This window comes from Camelus bactrianus, chromosome 16, assembly GCF_048773025.1.
Source record: "Camelus bactrianus isolate YW-2024 breed Bactrian camel chromosome 16, ASM4877302v1, whole genome shotgun sequence".
NCBI classification, from domain to species: domain Eukaryota; kingdom Metazoa; phylum Chordata; class Mammalia; order Artiodactyla; family Camelidae; genus Camelus; species Camelus bactrianus.
Genome location: NC_133554.1, coordinates 47,196,805 through 47,217,945, shown reverse-complemented (window position 1 = coordinate 47,217,945; position 21,141 = coordinate 47,196,805). Strand labels below are relative to the sequence as shown.

The following is a 21,141-nucleotide window of genomic DNA, read 5'->3' as shown; positions in this document are numbered from 1 at the left end:
TGTTTCCTTTTACATACAGGGGATGATTCTGAACATATTTTATTTCTGCCAGCTGTTTTCATTTAACGGTAGATACTGTCCCGCCGTCTACACAGGTTTACCTCGTTGTCTTTTTTGCCTCATTATTTTTAACTGCCTAGTGCAACTGCCTGGTATCCCATAATATGCAGGGACTTTCACTTATTTGACCCATTGCCCATTATTGTGTTATCTTCCCCCATTGCAAAAAGCTGGGAAGGTCCTTGCAAACAGCAACACGTTCATGTGTGACTATTTTCTAGGCAAGCGTCGTGGCCTGAGACCAGCAAGCCAGAGGACATTTGACATTTGAGTGGCTATTGTCCTCCTTTGGATTTGGTCCTGGGCAGTTCCCTCCTCCTGGAAACTTCTTTTCCCTACTGTACTGGTAGATTGCAGAGACCTGACACTGCTTGAGGACTGTGGAGGGAGCCATGGCCGTTTCCACTCTAAGGCAGGAACCAGCCGGTCCAGCAGGCCTTCTCCTCAGCTGCAGGTGGGTCCAGATTTTGAGAAACTCTGCCCTGACTTGTCAGAGGTGGGTGGAGGCAGAAAGGGAGAAAATGTGAGACATGAAAGCCAAGGGCACTGAGCTTTAAGCGCCAGTCTAGGTGGTGGGCAGCCAGCCCCCTGCCCGCACGGTGGGTGTGAGCATCTCAGGGGAGGGGACTTGCCCATTAGCTGAGCCTCTGGGGAGGAGGAAAGGAAACTCAAATGCTATATATCTCGGCAAAAGGGAGAGAAAGAGAGAGAGACAGAGAAACAGAGAGAGACTGAAGCTTTTCTAGGAAAACACACACGCAGCATGAGCCGGGGAACACAGACGAAGTGACGGGTGCTCACAGCATTGGCAAAATTACCAAGCGTGCGCAAAAAGAAAATAATGACTGTGCGTTCCCGGGCTTGATGAAACAGTAATTACACTGCAAAAGCTTGCTAAACGTCCCTCTTAAGAAACCACCCAGCTAGGCAATTTTTCTTTCACATTTAATAGCAACTATTCTTGTATCCTTCCTTGTCCAAAGTGGTCATAATTATGGGGGTGTGGGGAGACAAGCACCCTCACGAGCCGCTGGTGGGAGAGGGGAGCGGTATAGCCCCTGTAGAATCACTCCTCCAAGAGCTGTGAAAACCTCCCTGCCTTTGGCTCCGTCCTTCCATGGCTAGGAATCTATCCTCGGGCAATAAAGAGACCCTAGACAAAGATTTATGAACAAGGATGTTCACCCACAGCCTTGTTCGTAGTACAAAAAAATATTGGAAATCACCCAAGCAGTGACCCCTAATGAGGAATGCATTTTATTTTATATTTATAATTTTAACCTTTTTTGTTTTTGGGGGGGAGTAATTAGGTTTATTTATTTATTTAATGGAGGTACCGGGGATTGAACCTAGGACCTCGTGCATGCTAGTATGTACTCTACCACTGAGCTATACCCTCCCCTAGGGGTACATTTTAGAATCAAATGGATATTTGTCAAATGCGCGTGCGCACACACACTGGGACAGAAGCTGGGTGGCCCAGCTGCAGTTTGAGCATCTCTGTTTTTAACAAGCTCGAATAGGTCATTCTGATGCTAGTACCAGTTTGAGAATCATTCACCTGATCTCTCTAGGATTATGGGTATTTCTTCTTTAAATATATATCGCATATACATGTATGTTTTTTTAAATCTCACAGTGGGCATGAATTCCTTTTTTAATCAGAAAAATTTATAGAGAACATAGACTGAACAATAGGACGTTCAGCTGGCAAACACCTCTTGTGTACCAGGTGTTAGCGCTGAAATAAAGCAGACACAAGATGCCCTTCACCAAGCTCACAACCCCGCCACAGGAGACAGCCATGGGAAAACTAAATGTTCCCTAGAGAGATGTGCTGTGCTAGAGGTAAGTGCTAAGCCCGGGGCTGGCGCAATCGACGGAGTGACTAGTTCTGGTTGGAAGCCTTAGGAGACCGCTTCCGGAACAGGAGACATTTCAGCTGGTCCTCAAGGCACACGTAGGAGGGAAGGCGGGGAAACGGCATTCCAGGCTCAGGGCAGGGACAGGCTTATGCAAAGACTAGGAGGCATGAGCCCCGTCACACGTTTGAGGAAATGTGAGCAGGGAGGAGTGGCTGGAGCAGAAGGGTGACGTAAGGCACCAGAGGAGGTGAAACTGGAAAGGCAGGCAGGCTGGGCCCAGGGGCTTGTGCACCTGGCTAAGCACCTGCAACCGAAGCAGGAAGGCCGGTGGTTCCCGGACTGTGTGCTGAGGAACCCCAGTCCTCCTTCCAATCGTGATGAATGCTCAGTGCAAAGGGGTTCCATGGCAGAGTGACTTTGGAAAACTCTAGGTTAAACTGGGTTTTTTTTTTTTCTTTTTTTCATTTTTTAATTGAAGGATGCATCAAAGCCTTTAATAGACTAATACGCCAGGGATTCTCCAAGACTGGGCAGCATAGGGAGCAGGCCCCAAATTTATTCAACCACCGACCTGCCACTTACACACACTTAATTGCTGATGTTCTTTTAAAGAAAACTTACTATTGTATCTTTTATATTGGTGTCCCAAGGGCAGAGTTTGGAAAACTCAGCTGTGGTCAGCAGGAAGCCCATGAGAGAAAGCAATGAAATGAGAAGAACACAAAGCTCAGAGTCCCCAGACCTGGGTTCAAATCCCAGTTCGGCTGTTCATCAGCTCAGGGATCCTGACCAAGTTAACATCAGCAAATTGCCTCCTCAGTAACGTGGGGCTCGTAAAAACTACCTTGTAGGCTTTGGGAGTGAAATGGAAGAAACCAGCAATATGGTAGACAGCCGGTAGGTTCTGTGCAATTGATGGTGACCTTTATAATATCTTCCTCTGTGTTTCAGAGAGATCCCTTGGCGCTGGCTTGGGGGGTGCTCAGCCAAGTTAAGGCCTGGAGGCAGAGGACTAATGAACATGCCGTGTGGCTGTGAGAGGCAGGAAATCGCAGGACTGGCTGACTAGATGGAGCAACAGGGCACCCCTGGGTCTAGGACCAGTGGGTCTGGGGGTAGGTGGAGTTTTAAACCAGGACAGAAAGTCCAGCAGCATTTTAGGGAGGAAAACAATGACTTGTTTCTAACTCAGACTCTTCCGCATGACTTAAAACTGGCTCTAAGAGCTACTCCTTTATGTATTTATTTTTTTAGCATTGTAGACACAATGATTACTCCCGGTTTCAAACTGCATTTCATGTTGTTTTTCTCTGCCAGACTCGGAGGGTTTTTATTATGTCTTTTCCCCAGCCTATAATAACAAAAGAAGGGAGAATAAATTTTAGGTGGGGAAATTGGTTGCTCAGCTCTCGCCTGAAAATTACCATGTGTGCACGTGTCTAGATGCTGTCAGAGAAGAACTGCAGTTCCACTGGCGCAGGGCGGGGGTGGGAGTAGAAGCGGTGTCTTTTGAATGGATGCCAGTGGCACTTAAATGTTTCCACACTGGGAGACAGCAGCGCATCCCCTTACGAACGTGTGTGTCCCCCACAAATCCACCACTTATTGTAAAGAACACACGGTAGTAAGATGACCATGCCGGACATTGTGCTTGGGGTAAATCTGATCCTTGTGACCTCCCAGGAAGACAGGTCAAGGCAGCACTGTCTGGTAGGTGAGGATACTGATACTTAGGGAGGTTAAGTCACTTGCCCGAGGTCACATAGCTAATCGTGGCTCACCTGAGATTCCAGCTTAGGTCCTTCTGGTTTCAAAGTGCAAACTCCACTATCCCATTTCCACTTGTCTCTGGGGGATGCAAATAAAATGCTTAGCACAACACCTGGCACATAACAGACACACAGTAAGGTTAGCTGCTCCTATTACCATTGTTTTGTTATTCCTAAAACTCGGAGCAGGGTGGTAGAATCTGAGAGTTACTATGAGCCACCCCTCTTCCCGCCCCCCCCAACCCCAAAGGTAACAATAGCACATGTTCATGCTGAATGTTCTCATCAGCATTTCCCTTAAGCTTAAAAGCATTTGCAGCAGAAGGGAACTTCCTCCTCTACCTCCGTTTGGGAGAGTTTTTATAAATAAAGTTTTATTGGAACACAGACATGCCCATTTGTCACATACTGTCTTTGGTGGCTTTCGAGCACAGTGGAATAGGCAGAGTTGAGTAGTTGCAACAGAAACCATATGGCCCACAAGCCTGAAATATTTACTCCCTGTCCCTTTATAAAAAAGTTTCCCAATTCCTGTACCAGGGAAACGGGAAGCAAGGAGATAACCGTCTGTTCATTTTTTTAAAATCTTTTTTCCTTCTGGTTTCATTTTGTATAGTTTCTAATACTATGTCTTCAGTTTTACTCATCTTTTCTTCTGCATCATCTAATCTGGAATTAATACCATCCAGTGCATTCCTCTCACCCCCATCCCTGCCCCAGGCATTGTATTTTTCATCTGTAAAAGGTCAGTGGGGGTCTTTTTTCATATTTTCCGTATCTCTGCTAAGTATGCTCAATCTTTCCTCTACCTTCTTGAATAGAGGGTATATCATGGCTGTCACAATAGCTGTTTTAATGTCTTTGTCTACAACTTGTATTATCTGTGTCATTTGGGGTCTGTTTCTATGGATTGATTTTTCTCCTCATTTGTGGTCTTTTCTTTTTTTTCTTCTTTGCATCTCTGAAAATTTTTGATTGGATGTCAGACTGTGACTATACCAGTTTCCAATTCGTTCCCTCTCAGCTCCAAATCAATTCTTCATCACCTGCCTTGAGATAATTTAGCAGGACCCTGTAAGCGTTTCTTCTTTGCAGCTGGCACAGTGTTAAGCTTTGTCTGTAGAGGGCACTGGAGGGACTCTGGTAGTAAAGGGGCTTCTTGCCCTTGTTCTGATGTACGTCCACTGGCTTCTCACTCTTATCACAGGGTGGTCAGTAGAGTGTGGAGGACAGTCACTCATTCACAAATTTTAGCAGCAACCCATTGACAGCTTCTCATCAAGTTTCAAGAGCTCCCTCATGGGCGAATTCTCAGTGAATCTCACAGGTCCCCACAAAGGTTGTCTACCCTCAACTCATCTACACCCCAGTGGGAAGATTCCTATTTGCCAATCCCAACCCCATGGTTCTGTGCCCACCACGCTGACCCACCTGCACCCCAGAAGGGTGTTTCCTTTCTGCCCAGCAACTGTGGACCTGCTCTGGCCCAGGTGACCCAGTGAACTTCACTGTGGAACAGGCTGCAAACATACCTCATTCAATGATGTTTGAATTCCAGTTTTAGATCTTCCCCTCAGCCCTAGGATATTCTTTGGAGTTCTCTGTACTTGTTAATAGCTAATCCCCTGTTATAATTAACTATTCTGTATACTAAACTTCCCCTGTTTCAGTTACTATGTGGTTTCTCTCCCCCTGATTGTTCAGACATCATGAATTTTATACTTTGTTGGGTGCTGGATATTTTAATGTGACTGTTGCAGAAAAGTGTGTTACAGCTTGGTGTTACAGCTCAGTTGTGACAGAAACCTGGATCTGGGCGAGAGACCCGGAGAGTTGGAGAACTCAGGTTTATTATGCCAGTGGGCCCAGAGGAGTTAACACTCCAAGCTCTGGAACCTGTCTGTACGTTTACACAGGCTTTAATAGGCTGCCAGTTTACACTTTGCAACATCATATGCAAATGAGGTATAACAAAAGTTGACTAATTAGGAACAAGCTTTGTAGAAATGGACAAATCAGGAGGGAGAGAAATAACCAATCAGGAGTGAGCTCCATGCAAATGAATTACTACAAATGGGCCAATCAGGAGTTAGCTCAGGGAACCAATAGAATTTTGGGGGTAAGTTCCACTTTCCTAGAAGTAAGCCATTTCAGAGGCAAAAAGTGAGATAGAACCCTAGGTCGGGGATCTGGATGGTGCTGTCAGGAGAGTAGTGCCCTGCCTGGGGGTCCTGCTGGTCTTTTTTATGGGGCTTCCCACCTTATGACTATAGATATTTTTGAGCTTTGTTCTGGGATGCAGTTAAGTTGCTTGGGAACAGTTGGATCCTTTCAAGGCTGCCTATGAAGCTTTGTTAGGCAGGACCAGAGCAGTGTTTAATCTTCCCTACTGTTGAGGGGGAAAAAAAATAGTTCCAAGGATCTCCACTCTGGCTGATAGGACCATGGACTCTTCCTATTCCTGTCTGAGCTCCAAGGACTGTTCTTTCTGTTCCTTTTGAGTGGTTCTTTCCCTGACTTCTAGTAATTTCCTCACATGTCTGTGCTGATCAGTACTCAGCTGATGACTTGCGGGAGACCCTGATTTCCAGAAGTCTCTTTTTCTGAAACTCTCTCTTTTTCTAGGCCCCTGTCCTGAAAAATATCTCCATCTCCTCAATTCAGGGAGCCTCAATTCAAGCTCCCTCTGGATTCCCCCTGCCCGCACCATGATCCGCAAACTCTCTAGGCAGTTACTTGGGGCAGCTGTAGGACTCACTTCCCTCAGGTCTCATTTCTCAAGGACCGCTGACCCCTGCTGCCTGCTGTGCAGTGTCTTGACAACCATTGTTTCATATATTTTGTCCAGTGTTTGTATTGTTTCAGGCTGGTCACTGTTATTCTGTCTTGGTCAGACATGGAAGTCAAATCCCTTAATTTTATTTATTTATGTATTTATTTATTGCCTAATGTCTATTTTTTTTAAATGGAGGTACTGGGGATAGAACCCAGGACCTCATGGATGCTAAGCATGCTCTCTACCACTGAGCTATATACTCCACCCCCCTCATATCTCCCAGTTTTAAAATATTCATTTATTCAATGCATGCAGCAGCCACCTGGGTGCATCGATGGACAGAACAAACAAAAACCTGTGCCCTCCTAGAGCTTACATTCTATGGCAGCTGATTAAGGAAACGTCTAACGCCCACAGAACACATTCTTGCCGTGGACCACCAGGCTGTGAATCCTCTCTGACCAGCCCTGCTCCAAAGTTGTGTCGAACTGCAGCTCTGTCCTCTGTCCTTCCACTGACAGCACTCCCAACTCCAGAGGTGGCCCCTCTTTTTCTTTCCCAAGGTAATTCGTAGAATTCTTCAAACCGCTTTATCTGTGCACGCCTGTGGAAAGCGGTCCAATGATGCCTCCAAAGCCGGGAAAGTGTAATTTATGTTTTTAATTATATCTTTCTAGCATCGCAGGAGGAATTTTCTTCCTTCCTCTCTCCACAGCATCACACTTACTCTTTAGTAGGTAGATTGCGATCAAACCTGGCCTGTTGCAAGGTCACGGATAACCAGGCCTAATCAGCTCCTTGCATCTGACAGCTAAAAGTCAAGGTCATATTCATAGGCCCTGTTACATACTTACCCCACCTCTTCCTGGCCAAATTTATCTTATATTATTCTGTTTTAAATTGGGGAGATAGCCAATGCCACATTCATCTTTGTTTACCATATCACCCAGTGACACAGCCTGGGTAATGGCCATAAATATATATTTAATAACAGCTTGATTGAGATATAATTCACATATGATAAAATTCATCCTTTCAAAAGTGTACAACTCAGTGATTTTTTTTAGTATATTCACAGAGTTGTGCAACCATCACCATATCAATTTTGAAATATTTTTATCACCTCCAAAAGAAACCCACAAACCTATTGGCGGTCACTGCCTATTTCCCCTAACTCCCCTGGCCCTAGTAAAATACTAATTACTTTCTGTCTCTATGGATTTGTCTACTCTGGACCATTCATATAAATGGGGTCAGACACTATGTGATCCTTTGTGCCTGCCTTCTTTCACTTAGCATCATGTTTTCAAGGACCACCATTCTGGAGCATGTATCAGTACTTCATTCCTTTTTACAGCCAAATAATATTCCACTGTGTTGCTATACTACATTTGGTTTATCCATTCATCAGCTGATGGACATTTGGGTTATTTCCCCTTTTTGACTATTACGAATAATGTCACTATGAACATTCATAGGCATGTTTTTGGGTGGTGGACATAAATATTTACTGTCAATTTCTACCAGCACTTTGATTGAGAGTGTACTTGAGACAAAGTCAGTGAAGGCAGATGCAAAACCAGCCCATTTTCTGACATCACACTGGTGGATCTTTCAAGGAGAAGGAAGACAGGAGAGCTGGCTGCTTAGGAAATTCAGCCTAGTGAACGAGAGTTGAGGACTTTGTGCCGGGTGCTGAGATGGGTGCTGGGGTTGTAGCCCCCTGCCCCCTGCCCCCTCAGCACACCTTGATTAGCACCTACTCTCTGCCAGACCCTGAGGTGCCCTCAAATGTGTTAGCCTTGTTGGAGAAGCAGAGCGTGAATTCAGGACAGTAAGCGCCCTGGTGACTAATAGTTCCTGTCCTGGGACAACCGGAGCCCAGGAGAGGGGCACCCAACCCAGTTCTGGGGAACCAGGGAAAGCTTCTGAGAGGGGGTGATTTTTGTTCTTCCCACATTATACTACCCGAATTTCCAAACATACAGAAAGCCTTCCATGCTCATCACCTGGGTTTAACGACTGTTGACATCTTGCCAGGTTTTTTCCTAATTTTTTTCTGAACGCTTTTTAAAGTAAATGTCACACCTGGCGGCAGCTCACCTCTACACACCTGAGCACACGTTGTAAAAGTGAGGATACTTTCCTGTACACAGTGCCCTTATCATGCTGTGAGTCATCATTTTCTTTAATATTGTTAATACCCAATTCATATTCGAATTTCCCTAATTATTCCAGAAATATTTACAGTTGCTTTGTTTAAAAGGGGATGGAATCAGGTTGGGGGTCCCCTTGATCTGTGATGTGAAGGGAGGGTACAGAGGCTCTATGGGCCCTGGCAGCTCCCAGGCCAAGGCCTAGGGGACAAGCTCAGGGTGTAGGGCCGTGAAGGCTGGTTCTTGGGGTGATCCCCAAAAGCTGACTTCATGATGTGCCCTCAGGGCAGGAAGACCTTGAAATCTTCCTTCCGCCAGGCAGTCAGTCAGCCCATAGATCTGAGTCTTTGGAAATTTACCCCTGGTGATTGATTCTCTCACGCCTCTTCCTCCCAAGACAGGAGACCATCCTTTGTCATGTGCACTGAGACGGTGGTGGATTCCAACTGAGTGACAGCCAGGGACAGTGCTCACACTTCCCCAGGGCCCCGTAGTCCAACTCCAGGGTGGGCGGCGGTGGCACCCCTGGATGTCTCTACCTGGTTCTGATCTTTGGATCATTAGAGAAGGAAAGAGCTATCATCTCTGTTCTGAGCCCTGTCCTCTGACAATAGCTCCCGATGTGGGCTGGGAAGTGACCTTTGGAGAGTCAGACCCTACTCCTCTGGGTGTGAGATGTCGCTTCCTTCTCTGGGATGGGGCTTCAAATAGAAGCCACTCTTCAGCCTGAGCCTTGCTGGCCTTGAGTCCACATGACAAAACTTATGACCCCTCTTAGACATGCCAGCAGAGAATTTAAACTTAGCCAGCAGAGATGAGGGGCTGGAAGCAGGGGAGCAGCTGGCCATCTATGACCACCCCTCAGCAGAGCACTGTGAAGCCCAGGCATCGGGGTGCGGGGTGGGCAAGGGTCTTCCTTACTCATCAGGAGAGCATCTTTTCAGTCAGGGATTTAGTTCAGGCCTTACCTTTCCAGAAACTTCTTTATCAGCTGACTTCATCTAGCTCAAGAGTTGGATAAATAGTTCAGGAAGCCACATTTATTCCTCTTCTATTTATTCATTCATCCAACTCGTATTGGTTAGCACATTCTGTTTGCCAGGCACTGTTCTAGGGGCTGGGCATACGGTGGTGAAAGAGACAAAGTTCCCACCCCTGAAGGGCGGATGTCCAGTAAAATCATTTGTAGTTTAGTTGGTTTCAGCCATGAAACAGAACAGCCAGAGCACTGAGCGCCGGTGTCAGCTGACCCATCATGGAGACACAAAACAATGGGGTGTATGTGTTGGGGTGGAGTGAGTATAGCTCAGTGGTAGAGTGCATGCTTAGCATGCATAGGGTGCTGGGTTCAATCCCCAGTACCTCTGTTAAAAAAAAAAAAAAAGGTGTGGCCCAGGATCTTAATGACCAGTTTTGGCCCCTGGACCACCATAAACTTCTCAGCTGCCTGCAGCAGTGCCCATTTCAGAAAACCCTGTTCTGTATCCTCAAGGACTGGCCCAGGGCTTTGAGATATGACCTCTGTCACCACAATTGGCCTCTCCTGTTCCTAAAACCTGTCCACCCCCACTATTCATCCTTCCTCAGGGAGCATCACTTCCAGAGATGATGATACAGCTCACCCCAGTCCTGGGTGTTCCACCTGGATTCACTCTGAGAGGGTACCTAGGGGGTTGGCTTGAGCTTGGTATTTTAATTACTCCCCATAGGTTCTTTTTCAAGATTTAAGGGTCATATCCTTTTTAAAGTATTCCTATTTAAAGATACCCATCTGTATGTAACAGCAATGATAATCATAATAGTTAAAGCAATCACTACTAATAACAGCTGTATGTAACAGCAATGATAATCATAATAGTTAAAGCAATCACTACTAATAATAGCCCTTATGTGTTAGACACTGTTTTAAGAGCTCTGGGCTTTGCATATATAAAATAATTATAATTAAATGTAAATGTAAGTATAATTAAATCATCATAATAAATAATTTTATCTTCACTGCACAACAACACTGTGAGTTCCTAACCTTAGCATCTTCATCTTACAGATGAAGGAACTAAAGCTTAGCGAGGTTAAGGGGCAGATCCAGGAGGAAATCCACCTCCAGAGCCCTCCTCTTAACCACGGTGACATCTGTGTCACTTTTGGATGTGCTTGAAGCAATGCCACACTCAGAAGGACGTTTTTCAGACTCCACAGGAAGAAGACAGAGACTGACAATTCTGGAAGGGACAGCATCCAGAGATTCCCAGGTCCCCAGACCTGCTGAGCTTTTGTCAATTACAGAGTCCCAATATCCCCATCCCCCATAGACCACCTGCATCAGAATTTCTGGGTGGAAGCAACAAAACTCCTTATGTCATAGTCCCCCAGATGGTTCTGATGCTCCTGATCCAGGCACCAGCCTCTGGGAACCTCAGGTCTGCTCCCCTAGCTTTACAGGAAAAGAAGCTGTGGTTTGGTGGAGCTGATTGACTTTAACAAGGAGCCACATCTGGTTTAGCTCCTTACAAAATAGGGTTGCCTGGGGGAGGATCCGATGTGGGTGGAGCTATGGGAAACCCAGGTGCAGGTGCCTGGTGGACTCCTTCGTCTCTCAGGGGATTTTCTGGTAGGCAAGGGCTGGCCGGGTTTTCTCCTCACTGGCTGTAAACCCTAGGGCAGGTGGGCTCCTTTCTGAAAGTTTGACACAGAGGAGACAAGTTTCCAGAAAGGTTCAAATGGAACACAGAATAGCTCTGAGGTGAGTGAGCTTGATTCATGGAGTATGTTTAATGGGCTTGTTAGTCAAATGAAATCCTTGAGCCATGTTTCTCACCTGAGGACAATTTCACGACGTCCCCAAGATACCTCTAGTCCCATGGCTGAGATGGAGCTTGGGTTGGAAGTCCCATGGCACAAGACCCAGCGTGACATTTATTCTATCTACGGAGCTATACCATTGTCAGTTTGATTCTTCATTGGATTTTTGTCTAAGAGTAGTTGCTCAGTTTGACCACAAGGTAGCGCTAATGGGCTTGGTGGCCACTAGTTGGGGCGGGGTGGGGGGACACTGAGGACTTTAAAAAGAAAATCTCAAGATTGCCCCCTTCTTAATCAATCAAACCTTAATTTTTTTTCCTGTTTTGCACTTTATAAATTTTCTGCAGTGAGCTTACATTGCTTTTACAAAAACAGAAATGGTGAGGGAGGGAGGAAGCGAATCACCACTCTGATAAACTTGTTATTTTGGTATATTAACTTTGGTTGTGGTTATATGGTAGTATAATTGTTTAGTTGTTTTTAATCTTGATATTTTAATAAGTTTTCTGTATTCCTGCAAGTTCTTCATAAGCACATTTATTGCTGCACATTATACAGTGATCATATATTGAGGGCTTGCTTGGAAACAGGAAAACACTTTGCTGAGTGTTTTATGTGTGTTTTTACTTAGTCCTCACGTCATCTTTTAATGTAAGTAAAATGATGCTTCAAGATTTGATACTAAATGGTGGAGCAAGATGTTTTGTGTCTAACATCACTGCCTTTCTCTCATCACAATGCTAGTTCATTGGATGTTACTATATCTCATTCACCTAGGGTGTCCATTTAATTTATTCCAAATTTCATTATTATACATAAAGCTGCAAAAAAAATCTTTATGTCTAAAGCTTTTTCTGGATTCAGGAAGTATTTCTAAGAAGTGAACTTATCAAGTCCAAACTTTTTAAGGCTCTTGATAAATACACAGCACCAAATTTTTTTTTTTTTTTTTTTTTTAGTGTCAGGAAAACTTGAACTCTGGCTGGATATTTTATGATATTAAGGAATTACTGTTGATTTTTCTAGATATGTTAATGATTTTGTGGTTATGTATTTTTAAAGAGGCTTTCCTAAAGATACAAAGTGAGGTGTTTACAAATGAAATAATACTGTATAGAATTTACTTGAAAATTATCCAGCTGAGGAAGGAGTGGAGATTGATGATAAAAGATGGGGCATGTGTTGGTGGTTGAGGAAGCTCGGTTTGGGGTACACAGGTGTCGATTATGCTATTCTCTCTACTTTGGTACATGTTTGAAAATTTCTATGATGAAAAATTTAAAACATAGCTGTAAAGAATCTTATAATCTACAGGGGAAGCCAGCCTTATATTTCGTGTTCTACCTAATTAGTGAGCAAGGCAGAGGGGAAGAGGGTGGCTTTCTAGAATAATTTTGCTCAAGTCTTTCTCCCCATCAAACAAGAGTTAAGGTCTACCTGAAATCAAAACATATCAACTGATTTTGTCTTGCTAAGACTTTTTATTTATTTTTAATAGGATAATAGACCTGGAAAGGGTTGTAGAGGTCTGGTCTTCATTCTTTCAAACTTCTGAGAATCCTCTTCTGAATTATAATTAATGCTCTTATGACAATTTCATGCACATATTCCCCAGCCATCATTTGGTGCAGCCTTTGTTAAATTTCTGGAAATATTCAGCGTTCCACTTCACTGGGGGAATCTCACCCATCATTGTATTTAATTTTAAAAATTTTATTCTTATTTTTTATTGAAGTGTTGTCAATTTACACTGTTAGTTTCAGGTGTAAGCAAAACAATTCAGAGATAGATATATATATAAACATACACACACACATACATACATATACATACACATAAATATTTTTTCAGTTTCTTTTCCATTACAGCTCATTACAAGAAATTGACTATAGTTCCCTATGCTATACAGTAGGTCCTTGTTATTTATCTGTTTTATATATAGTAATATGTATATGTTAATCTCAGACTCCTAATCTATGCCTCCCCACCACCTTTCCCTCCTGGTAACCACAGTTTATTTTCTATGTCTATGAGTCTATTTCTAGTTTGTAAATAAAATTTGTATCTTTCTTTTTAGATTCCACATATAAGCAACATCATATGATATCTGTCTTTGTCTGACTTACTTCACTTAGTATGAATCTCTAGGTCCATCCATGTTGCTGTAAATGGCATTATTTCATTCTTTTTTATGGCTGAGTAGAATTCCATTGTGTAAATATACCACAACTTCTTTTTTTTTTTGCTTAGAAATCCTTACTTTAATAGCAAAGAAATATACAGTTCAGTTAGCCTATTAATACACTAGATTGTTGACCCTATTTAAGTGATGATTTGTCTGTATTAACAAGAGTATTACAATGGAAACACATACATTTTCCAGATGGAGCATGTACACCCCTAAAACCAGGTAAGATCACTGGTTTTTGTTACAATCAAACAGATATATTAGGGCATAAATTATAATAGTTACTACCATTTTTTTAACATTTTTTATTGATTTATAATCATTTTACAATGTTGTGTCAAATTTGTGTTCAGCACAATTTTTCAGTCATACATGGACATATACACACTCATTGTGTATATCCAGTCATCTGTCGATGGACATTTGGGTTGTTTCCATGTCTTGGCTATTGTAAATAGTGCTGCTGTGAACATTGTCACCCATCATTTTAACTCTAAAAAGCAAAATGGTTTGTGTCTTACAAACACAGGTATTTTTGGAGACCATCCCCTGGGGAAGGTCATGGTATCTAAAGGAAATAGTTATACCTCTTGTAACTTTGCACTCACCCTTCATGGTTTTACTTGTATCCCATACACCCTCCCTCCTTGTACTCCCTCTTGTGGGTTGGCACCTTCTATCCACCCTTCTGAATTCTCTCTCCAGGACACAGAGACCTCACCTGGCAGATTCAGCCAGCAGCCAGGTTTGGGCCCATCCCACAGCACTCACTCCAGGCGACTGGTCCCCAGGGAAGTAAACTCAAAAGAGGAGGTTGAGGAAAGACTGGGAACAGTATGGTGCCCCTCTCTGTAGGTCTTAGTTTTTTGGTCCTCAAGAGTCCTTATATATGGAATCAAAAAAACCCATAGAAAACAAAAACGAAACCCAGAGATACAGAGAACAAATCTGTGGTTGCCAGAGGCAGAGGTGAGGGTGGGCAAAATGGGTGAAAGGGGTCAAAAGGTACAAACTTCCAGTTATAAAATACATAATTCCCAGGGGTGTAATGTATCGCATCGTGTCTGTAGTTCATAATACTAACTGTACATTTGAAAGTTACTAAGAGAATAGATCTTAAAAGTCCTCATCTCAAGAAGAAAAGATTTTGTAACTATGTGTGGCGATGGAAGTTAACTAGAATTATTGTGGTGATCATTTTGCAATATATACAAATGTAGAATCATTACGTTATACACTTGAAACTAATATAATGTTATATGTCAATTATATCTCAATTTTAAATAAGGCAAGAAAAAAATGAAATAGATGTTTAGTAAATGTCAGATGTCTTCAGCTTTTATCATATGAGTTATTAGAAATATAAATTTATTGAAAACCCTGGATATCTTTAAAAAAAAAAAAAAGCCCTTAAGAAAAAGCAAAATTTAGCGCACACACTCCTCCTTTTTTCCCCCTGACTTGGCCACAGAAATAGGAATTTCTACCTGTCCTTATATATTGCAAGTGATTTAAGAAATAAAATCTTTTAAGGCAGACAAATATTGCTGCTCTTAAGCAAATACTGCTACTGCAGGATGTTATTAAGCTCAGTGGATGTTAGATATAGTCATTGGAGTCACCACCCTTCCAAACCATACACAGGACTTTTGTACTTTCCCCCAGGCTTCAGAAACTCCATCCTAGGGGTCCAGGTTAGAGAGTTTGCACCTCTTTTTTTTTTTTTTTTTTTTTTCCCCCGGTGCTGCTCTGTTCCCTTGATGGGACCTGTCAGTTTGAAGCGTCTGAGGCATAGAAAGAAATGCTGTCTGTCACACCACCTTGGAGTAAGAACAAGAACTCCAGCTCATCCCGGGGGCTCCTAGCCTAAAAATATCCCAACTCAGCACACAGGAAATTTCTTGTCTGTTCTTCTGGTAGACAAGGCTGGAGGCAGATGGGACCTTTCCAAATTCTAGCTGGGTAGAGCACGTGTCTGTAAGAGCTGAGGGGAAGGGAAGAACAGAGGGTCGTTTTTCTGGGTCCAACACATCCAGGGAGGACCCTCCACTGTCTCTTACTGGACGTCACTCCTTCAGCAATGAGTTTTTACTGAGAGCCTTTGATGGGCTTTCAGTTGCAAAAGGAAGGAGATACAAGATACTACCTCTGCCCCCCTGGACCTCACTCACTGTCCAGGGTCAGAGACGCTAATCACTTGAATCACTCTTTGGATAATTGTCACAAAGGAGATACTCAGGACCAGAGGAATCTAGGCCACTCTGATTTACAGCCCAAGGCCAAGGAAACTGGTTGCCAGGGTGACAGGGCTCTTTAGGTAAAAGTGAAGAGGTTTGAGAAGAGGGAGGTGAATGTTGATGAACAGTTTGGGATTTTACATGGATCGATCTCCAAAAAGGGAGAAAAGGCAGGGAGGTTTCAAGTCGTTCCCTGGGCACTCAGCATAAACATTAACCAGAATTACAGCAGATACATGAATGCTATAGCCAAGCTCTTGAAAAGGTCTCTGAGATACCATCACAGCCCCAGGGGAGCATTGAGTGATTATGATGATGATGATGATGACGACTGGGGGATAACTTAGAGTCAGGAAGGGCCAACTGCTCTTCTGAATAATCACGTAAATGGCTTACACCATGACTGCTCAGAGGGCCATGAGAGGCAAGGTGGGTGTAGGCGGGTGGGAAGGGTGATTGGAAAATGGGAGGGAGGAATTCCAATGCCACCAGTAAACCGGGTTTTTCTGAACCTCAGGATAACTACTTGACGTCTTCAGCCTTTTTGTTTTGTTTTGTTTTTATTTTGGAGGTTTTATGGGTGTAATAGAGATCTACCACCCCAAGTGGCTGTAGGCACCACTAATAAAATCACTAATAAAACCTATGGCAAACAAGGGAACCTAGTAAACCAGAACCTGAACACGAGGTCTCAGGAGCAGAGGCTTTGTCTCTCCTCTAAGAGACTTAGCCGGGGCCCTGGATGCTGTGAAAAGAGGCCAATCGTTTTCTAGTTCAAAGACAACCACAGGGCTTGGCCTAGGGGATGGGTACATGGAAAGAGCTGTCTGCGTGTGTTCCATGCTTTGCCAGTGCATCCCAGGGACCCGCCGGGAGTGTTTGCGGTTTCCTCTGGCTGCATGGAGCAGGTGCTGCCTGTAAGGTGGAGGGCTCTGCTGGTCTCTCCTTGGCAAGTTACCCAGCTCCACGATTGAAATCACTGGGGAAGTATCATGAGGACCAGGTGCCTGGAGTGGGGTATGCGCCCTGGAAAGAAAGAAGAAGGAACTGGTGGTGGGGGTTGTTGAGGGACAGAGATGCCACAGACACTGGAGTCTGCCTACAAGAGTAAAGCAAGGTCAGGGGGTGGGAAGGGATATGCAGAAGGCATACGTAGAATAGATAAACAAGATTATACTGTATAACGCAGGGAAATATATACAAGATCTTGTGGTAGCTCACAGCAAAAAAAAAATGTGGCAATGAATATATGTATGTTCGTGTATAATTGAAAAATTGTGCTCTACACTGGAATTTGACACAACAGTGTTAAAATGACTATAACTCAATAAAAAAAAGTTTAAAAAAAACGAAACAAAACAGTAGGGAGACGAAGACACGCAGCACGTAAGGCACAGAACGGCCTAACCTCTGTGATTTTATGGAAGAGGCAGAGGAAGCCGGACAAGGGTTATCTGTTTAGTCACCAGACATTTATTTCTCAAGAGCCAATTATGTGCCAGGTGCTGGGCCAGTGTTTCGGTTCTGTGTGGCTGCACGTCACCCCAAAACTCAAAGGCTTAACGCAACAGCCATTTTGCTCTCTCACATTTCTGTGGGTTGTTGACTGGGCTGAGCTCTGCGATTCTTTGCTGCATATGATAGTGGCGGAGGGTGGTCATTGGCGGCGAGACTCAGAACCTCCCTGAGGCTCATGCACAGCGACGGCAGTCGGTGCTGATTGCTGGCCAGGAGGGTAGCTGGGCCTTTCACCCGGCGTGCGTGCCTCAGTTCTCTTCTGTAAGGCTTCTCGGCGTGGCTTGGCCTTCTCAAAGCAGGTGACTGATTTCCAAGAGCCAGGAAGTGGAAGCTGTCATTCTTCTGAAGGCCTGAGCTCAGAAGTCTCAGAATGCGACTTCTGCTGCATTCTATGGGTCAAAGCCAGTCCTTGAGTGTGTTGGTTACTTAATGCTGCATGACAAATAATTCCCAAACTTAATGGTTTAAAGTGATAATAAATATGTATCTCTTCCAGCAGGTTTAGTCGGAATCACAGAGCAGTTTTGCTAGGAGGTCCCGGCTTGAGTCATCTCCTGAGATTGCAGTCAAGATGTCATTCAGAGCTGCATTCATCTGAAGGCTTGGTTGGGACTGGAGGGCCCATTTCCAAGGAGGTGCACTCAGATATTTGGCAAACTGGGGCTGGCTGTTGGCAGGAGGACTCAGTTCTTCTACACGTGGGCCTCTCCATAGGCCACTTCAGTGTTCTCGTGATATGGTGCCTGGCTTCCCCCCGAGCAAGTGATCCAAGAGGCCACGGCTATCCTTTATGAGCTAGCTTCAGATGTCAGACTTTATCACATCCACCAGGCTCTTTTTGTCACACAGACCAGCCCTGGTTCACAGTGGGAGGAGACTATGCAAGGCATCAATGACCAGGAAGTAAGGATCACTGGGACCAGCCCAAGATTCCAAGGGTGAAGAAAGAAACTCTATCTCTGGGTGGGGAATGACCAAGACTCTGTGGGCACCTTTACACTTCCAGAGCCAGGCTCTGGGGACTTAGCAGAGGACCAGTCCAAAGGGCTTTGTGCTCACAGAACTTACAGTGTAAACCACAGTCCAGGTCCCATAGTCTAGGACCATAAAGAAATCTAGTGACAGAGAATGGATGTGTCTGTCATCTTCATTGTACCGGTGAGAAACCTGAAGCTCAGAAAAGACCAATAACAGGCCCAGAGTCATAGTGAGTAAGTGGCAGAGCTGAGATGAATACTCAAGACTCTTCTTACTTGGAGCCAAGCCCTTTTCCTCCCTTATCCTGTGCTGCTGCTCATTATGTTACAATGTTAAGTTTTAAACCAGAGAATGCAAAATTATTGTATGTAGCGTTAAAAAAAAAAACAACCCCAAAACCCACCCAACTATGTAAAACAAACTATGCTTTAAAAAAGAACAGAAGGAAACACAAACAAAATGTTGATGATTGTTAATAGATGGTAAGAAGATAAGTGAGCTTTTTTCCCCCTTCCTTTTCCAGGTTTCTGTGTTTTTTGAATACTCTAAACTGAACTTCTGTCACTTTCATAATGGATAACAGTTTTGAAACCCAAAACGTTTCCTACTGTGGTAGAGACACAGGAGGTGCAGGAGAGAGGGGTGCTGGGGGACTGGAGGGGGAGCTGGCGGGTGCGGGAGGAGCCTTCCACCTGCAGATTTTGGTTCCTCCTCTGCTGTATGGCATTCATGGTGTCCAAGTGTCTGGTTCTTCTGAAAGGCAATGGCTATTCATTAGCTCACCTGTGCAACAAAGCTGGCTCCTCATTTGAGGTGTGGGAGGAAGAACCTTCTTGGAGAGAAAAGTGGTGTTTCCCACACCCCAGGGGTGGGCGGAGCAAAGGAAGCTAGAGGGCTGATGTCCCCCCTTTCTGATGGGATATACCTAGAATGCTGTTTTCTGGTCCAAGGTCAAGGTGACCGCCTCTCAAATATGAGTTTTTGTCCTGGGACAACATGAGAGAACATTTGAAATTGATGCTCGCCTGGAAACTTCAAGATACATAGTCACTGTAGATAAAAGCTATTTGGTCGTTTTATAGTATTAATCGTCTTTTTTTGATTGCCTGCAACCATGTGATATCTTCTTTCACTTCTGTTTTTGAGGCTTAAGCCTATCACCCCATTGTCCTCCCATGTGCATTGTCTGCCTGTACACTCTATAGCCTGGAATTTTAAAAGTAAAAACCAACAACTTCCATTAACTGGTCACCTATTACATAAAGCTGCTACACTAAGCATTTATGTGTACACTTAATCTTTTTTTAAATCAAAAAAATTTTAATGTATTTTATTAATTTTTAATTTTTATTAAAATTAAATAAAAATTTTTATTTCTTAAGTTAACTTATTTTTTTACATACACTTAATCTTCACAATAGCATATGATGTGCATATCTCCAATTTATAGATGAGGAAACAGGAGTTCAAGGAAATTGAATAGCTTCTCCAAAGTCACGTGGCTCAGAAATGACAGAGGCAAAACCTGAAACCATGTCCAAACGCCCCCCTCAAAGCCGCGAGCCTAATGCTGCTTCCCTAAAGAGAACATGATAACAACACTAAAAGACATTTGAAATCTTACAGCCCTCCTTCCTAACTTAAGATGGCAGGGTTTTTTGGACAGTGCAAGGTTTCTCTTGTTGAAAATGGACTTTGTATCAGAAACCTCTGTGCACCACTAGAGGTCTTCAGCCACTGCCGTAGCACCCAGTTCTGTGAGTGCTCCAGCCAGCTGCCAGCAGGCACAGTCCGACAGTGTCTCGCCTCTGGCTCACAGCCGGCATCTCAGGCCCCACCCAGGGCATCTCTGCTGATACCCACTTGGTGCCAGGCCAGTGCATTTGGGAGGCAGGACTCAGGCCCCTGTGCAGAGTTTTTCACCAACTGGGGCAGAACCATAGGATAAATGCCTGCTTCCCTCTGCCCCATCCTAGAAGGTGGGTCCTGAGATACTTTTCTTAGGACTTCTCAGTCTCTCCAAATCAAGCAGCCGGGAATGTGGCCACCCCAACAACACAGTATCCAACACCTCTGCCTCCACCCCTGCTTTGGTCCTTTAGCCTCAGCTGCTCTCCTGGGCTCACACTCCCCAGTAATGAATTCACGCATGAGCTTTGTCTCAAGTTCTGCTTTTGAAGGAACCCTGGCCAAAAAAGATTCAAATATTTTCTTTGCCTGTGTTCTCACTCAAATATAAAACACCTTTATCTTCAGAACCGCATAGGTGTTGAGTAAAGTAGCCACATGGAAATGGCAAAGGCTAACAACTTTACCCTTTCCATTTCTTATTCTGTGTAACCGCTTGATCTAGAGCAGACATTTTCCACTGACTTCTTGCTACTCTGTATCAGAGTATGTAGATCACGTTTTCCAGATAAAAAACAAACAAGTAAACAAACCCTCCTGTATGTTTAGACGGATGTATATGTCATTAAAAGGGCAGCTGAGGAGGGGAAGGGTATAGCTCAGCAGTAGTGTGCTGGGTTCAACCCCCCAGTACTTCCATTAAATAAGTAAATAAAACTAATTACCGCCGCCCCCCCCCCACCAAATTTTAAAAAGGCCAGCTGAGCTCTCCCACTTCTGCTACTTAAGGGGGTGATGTGTTCTGGTGGGGACGAGAGATGCGGCGCTAGGGCCAGCACCTGTGGGCTGCACTCCTGACCCTCTATCCCTGGAGTTAAAATTGTGTTCCAGGGTGATTCTGGGCAAGCTAGAGATTCAATTTCCCAGACTGGAGTGGAGTAGAG

At 44.2% G+C, this 21,141-nt stretch overlaps 1 long non-coding RNA gene across 1 annotated transcript; it reads left to right on the top strand.

Annotated features, from left to right (window-relative positions):
• Window positions 1-237: 237 nt before the first annotated feature.
• Window positions 238-19,730, top strand: LOC141573651 (uncharacterized). Its single transcript, XR_012499614.1, has 2 exons — window positions 238-514; window positions 17,868-19,730. It is a non-coding gene; the product is annotated as an uncharacterized LOC141573651 (long non-coding RNA).
• Window positions 19,731-21,141: the final 1,411 nt, after the last annotated feature.